We start from the raw sequence: 20,510 nt of genomic DNA on the forward strand, positions 1-20,510 counted from the left end.
TACATAAATTCCTTTACAGGGTGAGAGTTGGTTTAAAGGGAAGGAATTAGATGCCTCACACTTTAAAGATTTTGTAGAGCCTCAGTTTAAAAACAATTATGATACCACATTTATAAGGACTTATTTTTTGGTCCATTACAATCAATCGTTGAAGGTTAACAATTAAATGGAAAGAGGAGATGAAAGAAACTTTTACAACAACAAAGAAGCTAGTGTTTGATGAATGGAAGGATTATAGAGATTGTTTGAGGAGATTGAGGTGCTCCAAAGGCAAGTTGATCAGATAGCAGAGAATATTGAAATCTACAAGAGGTCCATCAATGATACCATCTCAGAAGTTGATGATCAGGTTGTAGAATATTTGGATGTAGTTGATGGAGCCAAAATATTCATGAAATGGAATCTTCCCCTACACATACAACTAAAGGATTATTACATGAGAAATCTTATTTTGAGGAAAAGATTGAAGGTGATGAAGAAGAAACTAGCAAAGGCTAGGAGACAACTCAAGAAGGTCAAAAAGTCAAAATAACCACCTAGTGACCTACCTATAGTAGTACAACCAGTTGAGGAAGTCAAAACAACCTCCTGTAATGAGACCAAACCAATATCCAGCAAGGCCAAACCATAATCCAGTAGGAAGAGGAGGAGGTGACCAAGTTCCTTAACTGAAATTTCTCATTTGTTATCACATACTTTGTTACAATTTACTGAAGGTTGTCAGGACATAAGGTAAATCCACCATGCGAATTGTATCTTGCATTAAGATTTATCAGGGATATATACATGGAGGGAGAGAGTATTGGACTTCACCTCCCAATGTCTCTTCATATTCCTATTGTTCTTATTTATTATTTACATATATTTACCCAATATGAATGATTAGGTGTCAACATTCTCCCCCTTAATCTAAAGGGATGTTGGTGAGTCCAAGCATCATTTTGAATCTTTCAAAATTTTCTCGTCCAAGCGGTTGGGTGAAGATGTCTTACCGAACCCGCATATGTGGCAAAATACGGGGAGGAGCCCGTGTAGGGGTGAAAGGCCAACCAAGATCGGCTATGTCCGTCCAGTTTGAAATAGATTTCAAGCGTGCTCGTCAGTAGAGCGTGCGTATAATATGGCCCGAGGTAGATAGCGCCCAATGGCCCCAGTTTGTTTGGCTAGGGTGGCCCAAAGCTTGACCGTTTGTATTGATGTGTTTCATTTGATCATCTAACTTTGGGTTCTTGGATAAATTTATTGCAGAAGTGTTGTCAATCATGAGTGGAGTTGAATGCACTTGTTTCACTTGCAAATATTCCAGAATTTTCTTGAGCCACACAATTTCCTTTGTTGCTTTAGTTATTGCCACATATACTGTGTCTGTTTTGGAATCTGCTAGAACTAATTGTTTTCGTTACCTCCAAGAGAGAGCTCCTGATCCAAGACTCATAGTATAACCTTAAGTACATACTCCAATTTATTTATATCCATCAAAGTTTGAATCAGAGTATCTAATCAAGATGAAGTCGCCCACTTGTGTATACTTGACTCAAAAGTCTTAAGTTTCCTTCAAGTACTTTAAACACTTTTTGCAGCAAACCAATGTCCCTCACAAGGATTTTTCACAAATCTGGAGAGGATTCCAACAAAAAATGAAATGTTTGGTCTGGTAGTAGTCAGGTAGTTGAGACTTCCTACAATCTATCTAAACTTTTTTGCATCCTCAAATTCTTTTCCTTCAAGGGATGTGAGCTTCAAGTTTTGTTCCATTGGAGTAGTCAAAGGATTGCACTCAGTCATGCCAAAATTGTTCAACATATCTCCAATGTACTTCTTCTGAGAGAGGAATATAAACTTCAGATGTTGAGTTACTTCAATACCAATATAGTAGTGAACATATCCCAAGTCAGTCATTTCAAACCCTTTCCTCAATTCCTTCTTTGTAGATGCAATGTAGCTCTCATTGTTCCCTGTCATCAAAAGATAATCTACATACACCACAAGATATACAACTATTTTTCCAACTTTCTTGACAAACAAAGTTGCATCATCAAGATCATAATGTTTGAATTTGAGTTTCAGAAGATGCTTAGTTAACTTTTCACACTAGGTTCATGATGCTTGCTTGAGGTCATACAAGTATTTCATAAGCATGCATACTTTGTGTTCATGGCCCTTCACAATAAATCCTTCTGGGGGGGGGGGGGGAAGTTTCTCTTTCAAATATCCATTCAAGAAAGAAGTTTTTACATCCATTCGATGGAATTTCCAACTGTTCTGAGCTGCCAAGGTAAAGAGTGTCTAGATGGTATTCCATTTTGCTATGGGTGAAAATTTCTCCTCATAATCGACCCCTTCCTTCTATGAAAAACCTTTTGCCACAAGCCTGAATTTGTGCTTGTCAAGTGAGCCATTAGCTTTATACTTGTTCTTGTAGACCCACTTTCAACCAGTTGGTTTGGTTCCCAGTGAAGGATCAACCATCTTCCAAGTTCCATTCTTTATCAAGGCATCATATTCCTTCTGCATCACTTCTTTCCATTCATCATAAGAAGCAGCTTCTTTGTAGGAAGTTGGTTCAAAATCCGTAGACAAATTGAGTTCAAAATCATAAGAAACATCCATATCAACAGGTGAATCTGAATCATCTACATCACCTCCATTTTTTCCGGTTGTACTTCGTGTTCCTGTCTTTTGAACCCCATCAAGATGAACACTTTCAAGTGTCTTTGTCAGCCATTTTGGAGGACATTTCTGAGATGGCCTGGGCTGCTCAGTTGATGGAGTTGGGGCTGAGTCAAGATTGAGTCTCCCAATTCTGTCAATCACATCACTCAAAGTATCATCAGTGGCTAAATCTTCATGTGGGGGAGAGAGTGATTCAGAAGAAGATTCCATAAATGTATCCGATATAGGAGTTCCCCCTTCAAGATGTGGAATCTGATTATCATTCTTGAAACAATTTTGCATGTCTGTATCTATCCAAGCGATCAAGCTACCACTCAACAACATTGTCATCTTAGGAAGATTTAAGAAAGATTACATATATAGATACAACAAACTTCTTATTAACTTCATCATAGAGATGATATGTTTTCGAGGTATTTGAATATCCGAAGAAGATACACTTACGACTCCTTGCACCAAGTTTGTTTATGTGTTCCTTTGGTATCAAGGCATAACAGGTGGAATGTTAAAATTGGCAACTAGGGCCAAACTCCAGGAGGATCACCTTATTCATGACTGATAATATTTAAACTAGATTCCTCTCATCGAGAGGTGTAGGATTTATATAAAGATCATCTGATTCTGATAAGTATTTATGGAGATATGAATTTATTTTGATTATGGACTAATTGTCAAAGTCGGCCAGCAACTTATGTAGGCTCAGAAGCCCAACAGATGCATCTATTCATCATCAACTTTTGCATACAAATATAAGATGTCTCCTCCTAATTTGAACACACACTTCTCATCACATCTCTCTCTCTCTCTCCTGCGCAGAAAAAGAGTCTCTTCTCTCTCCTGCGCAGAAAAGACTCTATCTCTCACACGTGGGAAGGAAGGACGCAGATTTTAGGGTTGCAACTGCAGATCGGAAATTTGACCAGTGTTGACCAACATTCTCTCCCTTAGACTGTGCAGTAGGTGAAGCTGACTCTCTTTGGAAGGCCTTATTTTTTGGTGATGGAATCAAGGTGATCCAACCGTCAGCTTGACAAATATTGACTGCACTAGTTTAGGGTTGATGCCGATGATACTGACGCTGCTAATGCCAATGATGTTGATGCTACTGATGCCGATGACACTAATTCCACTGATTCCAATGATGTTGATGTCGCTGATGTTGATGTCTCTGATTTGGGGTTTGATGTTGCTGATATAAATCAGATTTTTGTACTATTTCTCTCTGTTGAATTATTGAAGATAAAAGAAGATTTGATCAAAGGGTTTCCCCATATTGGGGTTTGTCCCTGGCTAGCGACCACATCTTGTGTCTCTTGTCTTGTCTTGTTTTTTTTTTATCGTTTAATGTTCTATCTGCACTTTGCTTATCTACTTGTGATTGCTAATCTGTGGATAATAATAAGAAATATAAGTAAATTTCTCTAAGCATAGAACATACCATAATTTAATATGGTATCAGAGCTAAGGTGAAGACAAAGCCCAATCAAGAGAAAGAGAAATCACCGAATAAAAGGTTGGCAAGGCTATCTAAAAATAACTATGGGGTCCTCAACACTCTTCCCTGCCGAAGACAAACTCCGTGAGAAGTCTGACTATCATGGATGGAAGATGTCTTTCAATATGACTTTAGAAGATCAAGGAGAGTTGGACCATGTGAGAGGAAATATTGTTGAGCCTCCATCAAATGCATCCACTGCTGCCAAGAAAAAATGGAAATCTAGAGAAGTCAAAGCAAAGAAGATCATCCGGGACTCTATCGACAAGCGCTTGGTGGCCTATGTTTCTGAGTTGAACACCTACAAGGAAATCTACGATAGAATGGTTAGTTTATTTAAAGTTAATGATGAAAATCAAGTTCCGTTTCTTAGAAATAAGCTGAAGGAAATTAAGAAGGTCAAAGATGAAAATATGCAAGCATATTTCTTAAGAATCACCGAGATCAAGAATGATCTCCTATCTATTGGGGAAGTAATTCCTGATAGGGAAATGACACTCACAACTCTTGGAGGTCTAGCATATGAATGGTATATATTCAGGACTACTCTCCTCAACAATAATGTAATTCTTGGATTTGAGGAATTAATGGCAAGATGCATTCAAGAAGAAGCAAGGATGGAAGAACAGGAAATGCCCACACTTAAAGGTCATCCCGCTGCCTTTTCTTCTCATGCTAAAAGAAGAAACAATTCCAAGGCTAAATCCAAAGGAAAGGCTGGAATATGAAATATCCTGTGAAAGGTGTAGGCAATGTCTCTCTTAAATTGAATCGAGGTAATACAATCCACCTACAGGATGTATTATATGTACCTGATCTCAAAAAGAACCTGGTGTCCATTTCGGCAATGGAAGACAAAGGCTACAAGGTGGCTTTCAGTGATGGCAAGGTACATGCATGGAAAAATAATGTTAAAGATGCCTTCACTCTTGGGTTTTGAGTAGATTCATTATATCAAGTCAAAGGACGTCTGCTAGGTGTCATGTCTTATGACACATCTCTTCAGTCCAAACTATCCGAAAAGAAGATCAAGATCTTAAGGACTGATAATGGGACTGAATATGAATCTAATGAGCTTCATGACTTTTTTAAAGAGGCTGGCATTAAGAGGGAGAATACTACACCATACACTCCTGAACAAAATGGTGTGACGGAAAGGAAGAACCGTACGATTGTGGAAGCTGTCCGTGCTATGCTTCATGATCAAAGACTTTCGAAGTTTCCATGGGCCGAAGCTGCAAACACCACCGTATATGTACAAAACCGATGCCCCCATTAAGAATGGGTTCAAAACTCCTGAAGAAATGTTCACCGGTAAGAAACCTGATGTATCTCATTTTAGAATTTTTGGAAGCCCTTTATGTTTTCATGTGCCGAAAGAGAAAAGGAATAAATTGGGTGCAAAGAAATCTTCATGGGCTAAAGTGAAAACACTAAGGGCTATAGAATCTATGTAGCCAGTCAAAGGGGAATTATGATTAGTCATGATGTCACCTTTGACAAAGATATGGCTCTCAGCAAGGTGAAAAATCTTCCTACAGTGAGGAGCTCTCAAGAAGTTGACACCAGGGAACCGAAAGAAAAAGATGATGAAACAATGCCCGATGTGGAAGAACCCATGGTTCATACTGATCCTCCTCCACCTGAGCCTTCCTCTTCTAGGAAGAGGCCTTCATGGCTTGGGGGAACACTTGATGATGCTGAAGGACACGCAACACCCCAAGGAACCTTCCGTGAAAGTAAGAAACCAAACAGGTATCAGGGATACCTGACCATCATGGGCACGATCATTCAAAATGAGCCTTCATCATTCTCAGATGCCATCAAGCATCAAGTATGGAAGGATGCTATGACTAAAGAATATGAGTCTATTATGAAGAATGATGTCTGGGAAGTGGTTCCCAGACCCCTAGATAAGACAATTGTCACCTCTAAATGGCTTTACAAGATAAAACATGCAACTGATGGAAGTACGAAAAAGTATAAGGTTCATTTTGTCGCTCGTGGCTTTTCCCAGAAGGAAGGTATATACTATGACAATATATTTGCACCTGTTTCCAGATATACCACCATCCACTCGATCATAGCCCTTGTAGCTTCACAAGGATGGAAAATACATTATATGGATGTTAATACCGTGTTCTTGTATGGTTCAATCAAAGAAGAGGTCTATGTGGAGCAACCTGAAGGATTTGAGATTTATGATCGAAAATCTCATGTGTGCAGGTTGAATAAGGCCCTCTATGGGCTAAAGCAAGCACCCTGAGCATGGTATGATAGGATCGATAGCTACTTGAGGAAGCTAGGATTCACTAGGAGTGAAGTCAATCCCAACCTTTACTTTAAAGTTGAAAATGACAAACCTCTCATACTGGTGTTGTATGTTGACGACCTCTTTCTAATAGGTGCAGACCCTCTCATTCACAAATGTAAGAGGGAGTTGGCGTCTGAATTTGAAATGAAGGACCTAGGACTGATGCACTATTTCCTACGACTTGAGGTTTGGCAGAAGCCATGGGAAATTTTTTTATCTCAAGGAAAATATGTGGTGAAGATATTGGAAAGATTCAGTATGGTGGACTGCAAGCCCGTAACTACCCCGATGGGGCTTGACTTCAAAAAGATAAGCGGTAGTGTTGTTGGACTTGTTTTACAAAATGCCACCAAGTATCGTCAACTTGTCAGAGCATTAATGTTATTAGTGAACTCCCATCCAAATATATGCTTTGCAGTCAACATGTTGAGTCAAAATATGGTTGAACCTCACCACATACATTGGATTGGTGCCAAGAATCTATTGAGATATCTTCGTGGCACAATTACTTATGTGTTAAGATACATTGCTGGAGATGTGAGACTACTTGGATATACTGATGTTGATTGGGTAGGCAATGTGGTGGACCGTAAGAGAACTTTCGGGTGTTGTTTCTCCTTGGTATCTGCTTCAATATCCTGGATGAGCAGGAAGCAGAAGTCGGTGGTTTTGAGCACCACGGAGGCAGAGTATATTACTGCTAGCATGGCCTCCTGTGAGGCAGTCTAGTTGTGAAAGCTCTTCTGTGAGCTATTTGGATTTACATTGGATACCACCGTGATTCTATGTGACAACCAAAGCGAGATAAGTTTATCAGAAAATCCTGTATTTAGTTATTGCTCCAAGCATGTCAATATCAGGTACCACTATATTCGAGATATGGTGCAGCGAGGAGCAATAAGGCTCCAACATATCGGTACAGATGAATAGGTCACTGACATTCTAATAAAGTTCGTAGGAAAGGTAAAATTCCTGACTTTTTGGGAATGACTTGGTGTCATTTAGAGACCCTCTGATGAGGGTCAAGTATGATGTACTAAGCTCTGGGAGCTCCAGGGGGGCGGGGTACTTCTTGGAGCGACATATGACCACATCATGACTCATCATCCCCTGTTGGTGCAATTTGTACAGGATAAAAGGTTCAACCTTCCCTTGTGACACGCTGTGGCGACTATGGAACAGGATGATTAGTTCTCCTATGGGCCAGGATGATTCGTTCTCCGTGGTGACTATGGAATAGGATGATTAGTTCTCCTATGGGCTTGGATGATGTGTTCTCCGTGGAAACTGTGGAACAGGATGTTTCATTCTCCTGTAGGCCAGGATGATTAGTTCTTTGTGGCATCCACTAGACAAGATTATTCACTCTCCTGTGGACAGGATTATTCTCTCTCCTATGGACAAGATGATTTGCTCTCATGTGGACAAGATGATTCTCTCTCTTGTGGGACAAGATGATTCGCTCTCCTATGGACAGGATGATTCACTCTCCTGTGGATAGGATGATTTGCTCTCCTATGGAAAGAATGATTCGCTCTCTTGTGGGACAGGATGATTCACTCTCCTGTGGACAAGATGATTTGCTCTCCTGTGGATAAGATGATTCGCTCTCTTGCGAGACAGGATGATTCGCTCTCCTATGGACAAGATGATTCGCTCTCTTGTGGGATAGGATGTTTTTCTCTCCTTTGGACAGGATGATTAGTTCTCCTGTCGAGGCATACCCATGCAGTATGGGACTCATGGGAAGTACCTCTCATTTGTTCAATGAGTAGGGAAATGAGGATAGGGACCATAGTAGTACCGATGGATGCATCGTTGTATCTACTGTATTCCCTATGCTAGGATGACCTTCATTGATCTGGGATCAATGATACTGGTCTGGGACCAATGAGAGTGGTACACACTCTAAGACTAACTTTGGGTCAGTGGAGGATGGTATGATACATCCTCGATCATTTCTTCTTCTTCATAGTTTGAGCAGAGCAGAACATTGTAGAGAAGAGCAGGGATCAAGCTATTCAGGGCAGTGCATTTGATGGATGAATAGTAGCGACGGTCAGACGAATTGCAGATGGAGTTCTCCCTAGTTGAGAGGGAGTGTTAAAATTGGAAACTAGGGCCAAAATCCATGAGGATCACCTTATTCATGCTGATAATATTTTATCTAGATTTCTGTCATTGAGAGGTGTAGGATTGATCTAAAGATCATCTGATTCCAATTAGTATTTATGGAGATATGAATTTATTTTGATTATGGACTAATTGTCAAAGTCGGCCAACAACTTATGTAGGCTTAGAAGCCCAACAAACGCATCTATTCATCATCAACATTTGCATATAAATATAATATGTCTCCTCCTCATTTGAACACACACTTCTCATCACATCTCTCTCTCTCCTATGCAGAAAAAGAGTCTCGTCTCTCTCCTACACAGAAAAGACTCTATCTATCACACGTGGGAAGGAAGGACGTAGATTTTAGGGTTGCAACTGCAGATCGGAACTTTGACCAGCGTTGACCAACATCCTCTCTCTCTAGACTGCGCAGTAGGTGAAGCTGACTCTCTTTGGAAGGCCACATTTTTTGGTGAAGGAATCAAGGTGATCCAACCGTTGGTTTGACAAATATTGACTGCCCTAGTTTAGGGCTTATGTCGTTGATGCCGATGATGTTGATGTCGCTGATGCCGATGATAATGATGCTACTAATTCCGATGATTTTTATGCCACTAATGTCGATGATACTGATGCCAATGATGTCGATGCCACTGATCTAGGGTTTGCTGTCTATAAATCAGATTTTTATACTATTTTGCTCTGCTAAATTATTGAAGATAAAAGAATATTTGATCAAAGGGTTTCCCCATATTGGAGTTTGTCCCTGGCTAGCCACCACATCTTTTTTCTCTTGTCTTGGCTTGTTTTCTTTTGATCGTTTAATGTTCTATATGCACTTTACTTATGTACTTGTGATTGATAATATGTGGATAATAATAAGAAAGATAAGTAAACTTCTCTAAGAATAGAACATACCATAATTTAACATGGAACCAAAGACCCTAAGATGATTTATTGAAGGAATGTTCCCATACCACATTTCATAAGGAGTCTTGTTTCTAATAACATTAGACATACATCTATTCTTTACATATATAGCACATAGAACTACATCAACCCAAACCATCAATTTTACATTCTTGAAAAACATCATGGAATGTACCATATTTAATATTGTCCTATTCATTCTTTCAACTAATCCATTATGTTGGGGATTATAAGGAAAATTTGTTTGATGTTTGATCCCATGCTAGCGAAGATAGTTTTCAAATTCATTTGAAGTGTATTATTTTCCATTATTAGTGCAAATAGATCCAATGTCAGATTATGCATCACTTTCAATCCATGAATGTTTTAAAAGCATCATATTTGTTCTTCAATAAATAAACCCAACGCATTCGGGTGTAGTCATCAATAAATGTCATCATATATTTATTTCCATTTGTAGAAGGAACATGCATTGGACCACATAAATTTGAATGAATGAGTTCAAGTTTTCTATGTGTTTTCTATGAATTACTAGTTTTCTATGTTGCTTTCCTAGAATACAAGCACCACATTGCTTAAGTTTCCTAGGAATTGCAGGCAAACTAGTAACACCATTTTTCTTCAACAAGAGAAGGTTGTCATAGTTCAAGTGTCCAAATCTAGCATGCCATAAAATACTTGATGGAAATATACCTTCATCATAATGAGAACTATTTGAGAATTTTTGTGCACAAGAAGGGGTACCTTGCAACTTCATAAGTCTTTATTCTTTTATCTTTGTCATGACAAGAGAGTGATATGATGTTTTTCTGACCTCAACATTGCCATCAAACATATGAATGGAATTTCCTTGTTGGAGGATGTGGACGAAGGACAACAAGTTTCTCCTCAGTTATGGGAGATATAAAACATCATACAGAAGAAAGTCTGGAAGACCAGGCAATTTGAACCTGATGGTGCAAAGCTCTGATGGCTTGAGTTTTGATTTGTCTGCAAAGTATAGTACTTCATCAACATTGTCAAAAAATTCTTCAAAAAAACCTCTTCTAAAATATGTGGCAAGTTGCCCCTGAATCAAGCAACTAATCATTTTTCCAAGAAAAAAGTGAAGCATTAAAAAAGTCTTTAGTAACTCCAATATTACAATGTGCCACAACATAGTGAGCAGATTCAGGTGCTTTACCTTTCTCTTTGTCATTGGTTCTACCTTTGGCTTGATTTCTTTCTTGATCAATTCTATCCCAAGGAAACTTACATGTAGATGCATCATGCCCATCTCTATTGAATGTATGCAATGAAGATTAGACTTTTCTCCTTGCAAGTGTATGCCCCCCTGCCTCTGAAATTTCTTCTTCCTCTTCCTCTTCCTCTTCGACAACCTCTTACTATGGAAGAACCTTGAGCATGATTCTTCTCTCTATGTGAAAGACACACATCTTCTTCAAAATACTGAGGAGTTTTATTCTTCCCAAAAGCCTTCTCTCTCTCTCAACAAACTTCTTCACAAGGGATTCAAAGGTAATCTCCTTGAGGTTTCCACTTGCTTGCAATGACTCAAGATAATTTGAATAAGTGGGATATAGTGCATTGACAAAAAATATGAGAGGAATGTTTAGTTGAATGTCAGTGGTTTTGATATCATGCATAATAGATCTTACTTTTGATGTTAAAGCAAGAGGATCATCATTTTTCAATTCAAGACTAAACAATTTAATCATCAATTGGACAACTTCAAGTTCAGAGTGTCAGTCATAGAGTTTCTTCAAATTTTGTAAGGCTTAAAAAGAATTTGAAAGTGGTGAAATATGGCAACTCACCTCTTCTTTTACAGATGCTACAATCAAGGCATAGGCCTTACTATTCTTGTTTTACCAAATGGCCATCTCCTTATTTGAGGTGGGCTTTGTCGATTCATTTTTTCCTTCTCATACACAAACTCCTTTCCACAACTCATTGAAAATGAGAGTGTGTTTTATCTTCTGCGACCATTCTAGATAGTTATTTTTCCCAGAGAGAGCTACTCCAACAATAGATATCAATGAATGGATTTTAAAATGTATACTGCAAAAAAAAATGTACTTATGTGTTGGAAATAATTCTGAGAAGGGGGTAAATAAGTATTATCGGTTCAATAATTTTTCATTTCCCAAATAGATTTATATACGCTACTTCTATGAAGTGAACTAGCATGTACATGCTACTCTGATTAAAGAAACCAGTGTATACCCAGAGAACTTATGATTTATTCAATTTATCATGTGTTGATATTTAATTAGTGCATGAGTAACTTATTAAACAGTGCATTAAAAACAGAATAAACCATCACACCTAATCAACACACATGAAAACCAAGATTTAAGGTGGAAACCCAATGCGGGGAAAAACCACCTGTTGTTGTCGTCTACATCTTATTTTAATAATAATAATAAGAAGAAAATATATTTACAATCTTGTATGGGTGCAGTCTCATACCAGTACATAGGCACCCACCTGCAAAAGGCTACAACCTTCTCTCGTTTTCCAGCTTCTACTGGAAGGGAGCTGCAACCCCCTAGCTCTTATACTAGCCAATGTGTTTCCTAGTACATAGGCATCGGCCTACAGAAGGCTACGACCTTATCTCTTCTTCCAGGGACCACATTTCATAAGTTTTCAGACTGGATGCTCCTATCACACAACAATACAAATGAAGGCCTCGTTTCATCAAATTTTCATACTGGACCCATCAGAAACTTTGAAACTCAAACTACATCAACCAACAATTAGTTAATCTAAACAATCAGATTATTGTCACCAAAAGATTGTGCTAAACCCATAAACCTACAACATCATTCAAAACCAGTTGTAACCTCAAAAATTATGCATCGTAATATATATGCTACTTTACTGAACCCAACCTACATGTATATGCTACTTCCTTTAATCAAACCTGCGTATACCTTCAAAACTATTGAAAAATAAAACTTATGAGTCAATTTTGTACCAACCAGCAATATACTTGAACATCTACTCTCAATTTATAGAGCTTTACACAGGCAGTAGCAGAGATCACCCTTCTCACTTATACAATCAATCAATCAGATACCAAAATCCTTATGCATTCAGTTTTACATTCAGATTTAAGAAGACTTCATTGACAGACAATAGTAAAACAACAGAATTGATTAGATAGATAAGCCAGATCTAAAGAATAGGATTTTCCTTTGTATACGCTACTTGGAAGAGTATAACCTGTGTGTACACGTGCTTTTACCCAAAGGAACCAACGTATAGATTTGCAAATATTAGCTCATAACTTCTTTATTAATATGCACTTCAAACAAACCCAAATCATAACATTTAAAGAATAAAACAAGTGTACATAATCATATCTAGCCCAACCAATATCAGATCATTCAATGATAAGTCATTTCAGGTCTCATGATCCTAATCCAACATTGAATTCAAGGTGCACAAAATATTTCAGATCAAATCACAAACATAGCCCCTACAACATAAAATATACTTCAGATAGAAGTATTCCTTAGAAACCCTTTCACTTTCACACACTGGCCTTATGATCTTCTCCTCCTTATATAGTTTAGGCCTTTCTCAATACCTCGGACCAAAACCACTTAGGACCCATGGTTTTCTTGGACGGGATCAAATAGTCCTTACTCCACTCAATATTGTGGGTGAGTACCATGGTATTGTCTCCTCTTGAATTTCCTTGATTTTCCAACATATACGTGCTTTTCTTCTTGTGAAACTTCATGTATACATATACTCTCTTTTTGTTATGTGAACCAGCGTGTATACATTATTTTGACTAAGTGGACCTGCGTATACATCTTAAACTACTTTTCACAATTCTTTACCTTCAACTTCTTCATTCTGATAAGTAGACTTTAGTTCCATCTTCATGTTCTTTTGTACCAATACCCTGTTACATCTTAATGGACCTGTTACACTGTGGGTTGCCTTTCATAAAAACTGAACTGACCTGTGAGTGAGTTTCCATCAAGGAAAACACTTGTATCATAATGCCAACAATTTCCCCCTTTGGACTTGATGGAAACCATGCTGGTGTTGACTACTGCAAGCTGTAGAAACTAATAGAGATAACAAGAAACACAAAAATACTCTCCCACTTTGACATCAAGGGCAAAGGTCGGGTCAATATATTCTCCCCCTTTGATATACATTATGTTGTCCATGCTCCCCTTGAGTACATGCCAAGTCTGTAGAGATATGTTTCAAAAGAATAACATGACTCTATAACTCAACTAAGTGAGTATGACCTCCCTATGACCAATGAATCATACATACATCAATTGCCCAACCAAATGGGGATACACCATATTTGACTCATCCACCCAACCAAGTGAGGATATACCATTTTTTTATTCATTATAGAAATACAACAATTATTACATCATCCATCCTATGCAAAGTGGGGATACAAATTACACCATATGTCCAATAGGACTCATTCAAATATAGATCATGACAGAAGAAGTCATATCACACCCTAGATATTTACATGACTTATGCAACAAATGATATAAGTATCTGAGGCCATAGTTGAACTCAACAACCATGATTCCAACAATGAAGAGTGTGTATGAAGGCTAATAAACCCCCTAGACCTGTGCTACATGTGCATTGTCAACAAGTCATTCATTAAGGCATCTTTGTCAGTCAGATAAAAATCAGTGAACAAATTATAGTGTCAGACTGTAATCATCAATATTAGACAGAGCACCCATATCAAAGTCTGACCCACTATTTTTCTGCCAGAAAAACATATACGCTCCTTCAGCCACAGAAACCCGTGTGTATACGCGACTATACTTCATGAAACCCACATATAATAACCTTCCTCTGAAAACTTGATTTAACAGCAGGATGATGCAGCAACTACTCCTAACTTTTGTCTAAGATATTCAAATGCTTCTCTCAGAAGTGATTTAGTGAATATATCAGCAACCTATTCTTTGGAGGGAACATACTCCAATTTAACCTTTTGTTCAAGCACTTGTTCTCATAGAAAATGGTACTAAATGGGTATGTGCTTGGTCTTGGAGTGCATGACAGGATTTTTTGAAATATTGATGGCACTTGTATTATCACATAGAATGGAGATGGGTGGAGTACATGTGATCTAAATGTCTTGCAATGTTTTCATCATCCAGAGTAGTTGTGTGCAACAAGATGCAACAACCACATATTCTGCTTTAGCTGTAGATAGGCAATTGAACTTTGTTTCTTGCTGAACCATGATACTAATCGAGAAACCATATAGAATGCACTTCCACTAGTAATCTTTCGATCATCCACATTTCCTACCCAATCTGCATCTATATAAGCATGAAGAGTAAGATCTGTATCTTTAGGATACCATAGTCCAAAGTCCTTAGTTTCTTGAAGATATTTGAAAATTCTTTTGACTGCCTGGAGATGTGATTCCTTTGGATTTGTTTGGAACCTTCCAACAATTCCTATGGCATGCATGATATCAGGTCTGGTACCTGTTAGATAAAGCAAACTTCCAATCATAGATCTATAAGTTGGTTGGTTTCTTGTTGGTGATTCATCATTAGAACTAAGACTACATCCTATTACCATTGGAGTACATACTGGTTTACAATCTTCCATTCTGTACTTCTTCAATATCTGCTTGAGATATTTGGTTTGTGAAAGAAAGATACCATCTTGAGTTTGTTGTACCTGTAGACCAAGAAAATAAGTAAGTTCACCAAGTAAGGACATTTCAAATTCTTGCTACATTACTGAAGCAAAATCCTGACTCATGGATTCTTCATTGCTACCAAAGGTGATATCATCAACAAAAACAACAATAATTAGTAGTTTATCATTTTCAATCTTTATGTATAAATTTCTATCTGCAAAACCTTTTTTGAAACCTTGTTGTTGTAGATATTTGTCAAGGCGGTAATACCAAGCCCTTAGAGCCTATTTTAGACCATAGAGAGCCTTTTTGAGCTTGCATACAAGTTTTGCATCATTTCCAAGAATGAATCCGTCTGGATATTCAATATAAACTTTTTATTCTAAATCTCCATTAAGAAAGGCTAATTTTACATCCATTTGATATACTTTGAATTTTCGAGAACTAGAGAGAGCAAGAAACATCCTTATGGCTTCAAGTCTAGCAACAGGTACAAAAGTTTCTTCAAAATATATACCTTCTTGTTGAGCATACCCTTTACAAACAAGTCTTGCCTTGTTTCTAATAACTTCTCCATTTTCATTCAGCGTATTCTTAAATATCCATTTTGTTCCTATAACATTTTTATCATGAGGTCTAGGAACTAATTCCCAAGTATCATTCTTTTCAATTTGGTCTAGTTCTTCATCCATGGCCTTGACCCAACATTCATCTTTGCAGGTTTCATTTACATTCTGAGGTTTGGTGGAGGATAGTAATGCTAAATAACCTGAGGTCACTGTAAGAGTTCTTCTTGTTTGTACACCAGCCCCTTTTTCTCCTAGAAATTGAGATTCTGGATGATTCTTCTGAACATACCTGGATGGAGTCTTTTCCCTGTCTGTTGTATCTTCTTTTGGTGCTTCATTGGTTTCTTCTTATATATCATTTTGATTTGATGCGGGAAAGCATTCCCCATCTTCCTCACTTTCATATTCCTCTGTTGATTTCATTTGTTCCAAATTTCTGCATGCTTCATCAATTACAACATCAATTCTTTCAACAATTTTCTGAAGTCTTTTATTATAACATTTGTATCCTTTACTTCTGGATGAATAACCAAGAAGAATTCCTTCGCCTTCTCTGGGTTCGAACTTACCAAGTTTTTCATCAGTCCTTTTGATGAAACATTTTCTTCCAAAAACTCTAAAGTGTTTTACAGTAGGAGGCTTACCATACCAAAGTTCATATGTATTTTGATTGCTATTTACCCGAACATTCACTTTGTTAAGAATAGTCACAACAACAAATGCAGCTTCACCCTAGAAGTTTGCAGGAGTTCCAAATTCATCAAGCATAGGTCAAGCCATTTGTTGAATTTTTCTGTTCATTCTTTCCACCACACCATTTTTCTAGAGAATTTCTTGCGACAAATAATTTCCTTTTTATTCCATGTTGTTCACAGAAGTCAAAGAATTCATTTGATATGAATTCTCCCCCTCGATCATATCTAAGACATTTGATTTTTTGATCTAATTCATTTTCAACTAAAGCTTTGAAGGCTTTAAACTTTTCAAATGCTTCATCTTTATGTTTTAGTAGACCTATCCAACACATCCCATAAAAATCATCAATAAATAAAATAAAGTATTCTTCTCCACGAGGTGAATTTTTCCTTGTTGGTCCACATAAATCAGTATGGATGAATTCAAGAGGCTTACTTGTTGATCCTTATTTTTCCTTGAAGTGAACTCTAGTTTTCTTAACGACTTGACATGGTTTTCATATGGTATTTTCTGGGATGCTGAGATCTGGAAGATCATGCATACAGAGCTATGCCACATATTTATGATTGAGATTCCTTACTTCTTCATATCTTGGGATTTAATGATGTTTTCTGCTTTTGACGTGATGGCAGAAATTTGCTCCTGCATTCAAATTCTTCATGACCAAAGTTGTTACAAATCAAACATTCTACTTCATTTTGAAGAGGAGAAAAGTTATTATAGGAAATTTTCTTGATTCCTGTTATAGTCCTTTGATTTCATGCTTCTCTAGTCATGATGGTTTTGTAAGCAACACCTTGAGTAGCCTTATGCCCAAAGTTATGACATGAAAAACATTGCCCATGAAAGAAGTTTCTACAATCATAGAATCTTTTGGCATTGTTTACCTGTTGGTTTAAGCTTCTAATGCTATTCATCCTTGGAGTAAATTGAGTATGATTTGCCTGATGAGTAATTTTAGGCCTTTTGCCGACAATTGACATATTGTTTACTGGTCTTTACTGCATCAAGATAGCTTTTGCTGGAGGCTGACGGCTTCAGTGATTGAGATGATTCTTTAGTATATCCAAGACCTATCTTTATCAGAGGACAACATTGAACCTTGATGATTTCATTTAAAGTTTTGGATCCTTTAGAAAATGTAAGATTAAGAGATTTTTTCTTCTCAAGTTCTTTTCTTAGACCCACAATTTCACATTCCAGATTTTCATTGTGTTTGTCTCTTTCATTGAGTTGGTGTGTCAATGTATCTACTAAACATATTTTGAGTTTAGTGATTTCTTCAAGAAAGTACTCCTCTTCTAAGGCTCCAAAAAATCATCATTGTTATAAGCCCTGAGTAGTCTATAATCTTGTTCAGTTTCATCTTCATCACTATTGGATAAACCATCACTATCTTCATGCGTATGGTAACTCCTTCTATTCACAACCTATTTTCTATTTCCTTTTGCATATTCCTTTCCTTTTTCATATTTATCTTTATGAAGACATTTGGCAAAATAATGGCCAACTCTACCACAAGAAAAGCATTTGAAAGGTAGCTTACCTCTAAATCTTCTGGAACCCTGTTGAAGCTTCTTGTCAAAATTTACCTCATCTTCTTCTTCTTAAATGTGTCTTGATTCATTGTGCTCTTCCTTTTCTTTCCCCTTTGTTGATGCTTTAAAAGCAACTTCTCTCATATCTGATGGACCTCCTTTTCTCATTTCAAAGGCAGTTAGGATTCCATGGAGTTGAATCACAGTAATAGTTTGAAGATCCTATTATTCTTCTATGGCAGATACTTTTGACTCAAATTTAGAAGATAAAGATCTCAAGATTTTCTCAACTAAAGTAGCTTCCTTTATCTCTTCACCCAAATTCTTAATACAATTAAAATTCTCATTTATACGTAAAAAGTAACTAGCAACACTCTCATCACTATGAATCTTAAGAGTTTCATACTGAATTATGAGATTTTGAAGCTTAGCACGTCTTACTTGAGAGTCTCCTTCGTAGATCTGAATGATTTTGTCCCACATCTTTTTGGATGTCTTGAGCTGCATGACTTTGACAAATTCTGATTCTAACAGACTTCCCAATAACATATTGACAACTTTGGCATTGGTTTCCATATAACTTCTTACCTGTAGAGTTTGTAGGAATTTTTGTTCGAAATTGATATCCTCCTTGCACAATTTCCCAAACATCGGCTCCAAGAGATTGTAGATAGGCTCTAGTTTTTATTTTCCAATATACCAAGTTGCTCCCATTGAATATTGGTGGTCTAACAGATCCCATGCCTTCGTGATTATTCATCTTGAAAGATCTTCCTTCAAGCGATCAAGCTTCTTCTGAAGGACCTGCTCTCATACCAATTGTTGGAAATAATACTGAGAGGGGGGGTGAATCAGTATTATCAGTTCAATAATTTTTCATTCCCCAAACAGATTTATATACGCTAATTCTGTGAAGTGAACTACCGTGTACACGCTATTGTGATTAGAGAAACCAACATATACCCAGAGAACTTATGATTTAGTAAATTTATCATGTGTTGATCTAATCAGTGCATCAGTAACTTATTAAACAATGCAGTAAAAACAAAATAAACCATCAAACATAAGAAACACACACGAACGCTGAGATTTAATGTGGAAACCCAATGCAGGGAAAAACCACCTGCTACTGTCATCTCTGTCTTCTTCTAATAATAATAGGAAAATATGTTTACAATCTTGTGCTGGTGCAGTCTCATACTTGTATGCAGGCACCCACCTGCAGAAGGCTATAACCTTCTCTTGTTTTCCAGCTTCTACTGGAAGGGTGTCGTAACCGTCTAGCTCTTGTACTAGCCAATGTGTTTACTAGTACGTAGGCACCGGCCTACAGAAGGCTACGACCTTCTCTCTTCTTCTAGGGACCATGTTTCATAAATTTTCACACTGGATGCTCCTGGCACACAACAATACAAATGAAGGCCTTGTTTCATCAAATTTTCATACTCGACCCATCAAAAACTTTGAAACTCAAACTGCATCATCCAACAATTAGATTACTATCACTAGAACACTATGTTGAACCCAGAAACATGCAACATCATTCAAAACTAGTTGTAACCTCAAAATCACGCATCAGAATGTATATGCTACTTTACTGAACCCAACCTACGTGTATACGCTACTTCCTTTAATCAAACCTATGTGTACCTTCAAAACTATTGGAACATAAAAATTCTAAATCAAGTATGTACCAACCAGCAATATACTTGAACATCTACTGTCAATTTACATAGCTTTACACAAGCAGTAGTAGAGATCACCCTTTTCACTTATACAATCAATCAATCAGATACCAAACTCCTTATGCATTCAGTTTTACATTCAAATCTAATAAGACTTCGTTGACAAACAATAGTAAAACAATAGAACTGATCAGATAGATCAGTCAGATATGAAGAATAGGCTTTTCCTTTGTATACACTACTTGGAGGAGTAAAACATACATGTACACGTGGTTTTACCGAGACGAACCAACGTATAGATCTGAAAATATTAACTCATAAGTTTGTTGCTATTCCAGACTTCATACAAACCCAAATCATGACATTTAAAGAATAAAACAAGTGTACATAATCATATCTAACCCAACCAATATCAGATCATTCAATGATAAGTCATTTCAGGTCTCATGATCCTAATCCAACATTGAATTCAAGGTGCACAAAATATTTCAGATCAAATCACAAACATAGCCCCTGCAACATAAAATATATTGTAGATAAGTATTCCTTATAAATCCTTTCACTTGCACACATTGGCCTTATGATCTTCTCCTCCTTATATAGTTTTAGGCCTTTCTAAATACCTCGGACCAAAACCACTTAGGACCCATGGTATTCTTGGACGGGATCAAATAGTTGTTACTCTGCTCAATATTGTGGGCTAATACCATGGTATTGACCCCTGGTATTGTCTCCTTTTGAATTTCCTTGATTTTCCAACATATACGCGTTTTTCTTCTTGTGAAAGTGTGTGTATATGTATACTCTCTTTTTGATATGTG

This window comes from Pinus tabuliformis, chromosome J (assembly GCF_031772625.1).
Source record: "Pinus tabuliformis cultivar Carrire ecotype Pingquan chromosome J, CPIR1, whole genome shotgun sequence".
NCBI lineage: Eukaryota > Viridiplantae > Streptophyta > Pinopsida > Pinales > Pinaceae > Pinus > Pinus tabuliformis.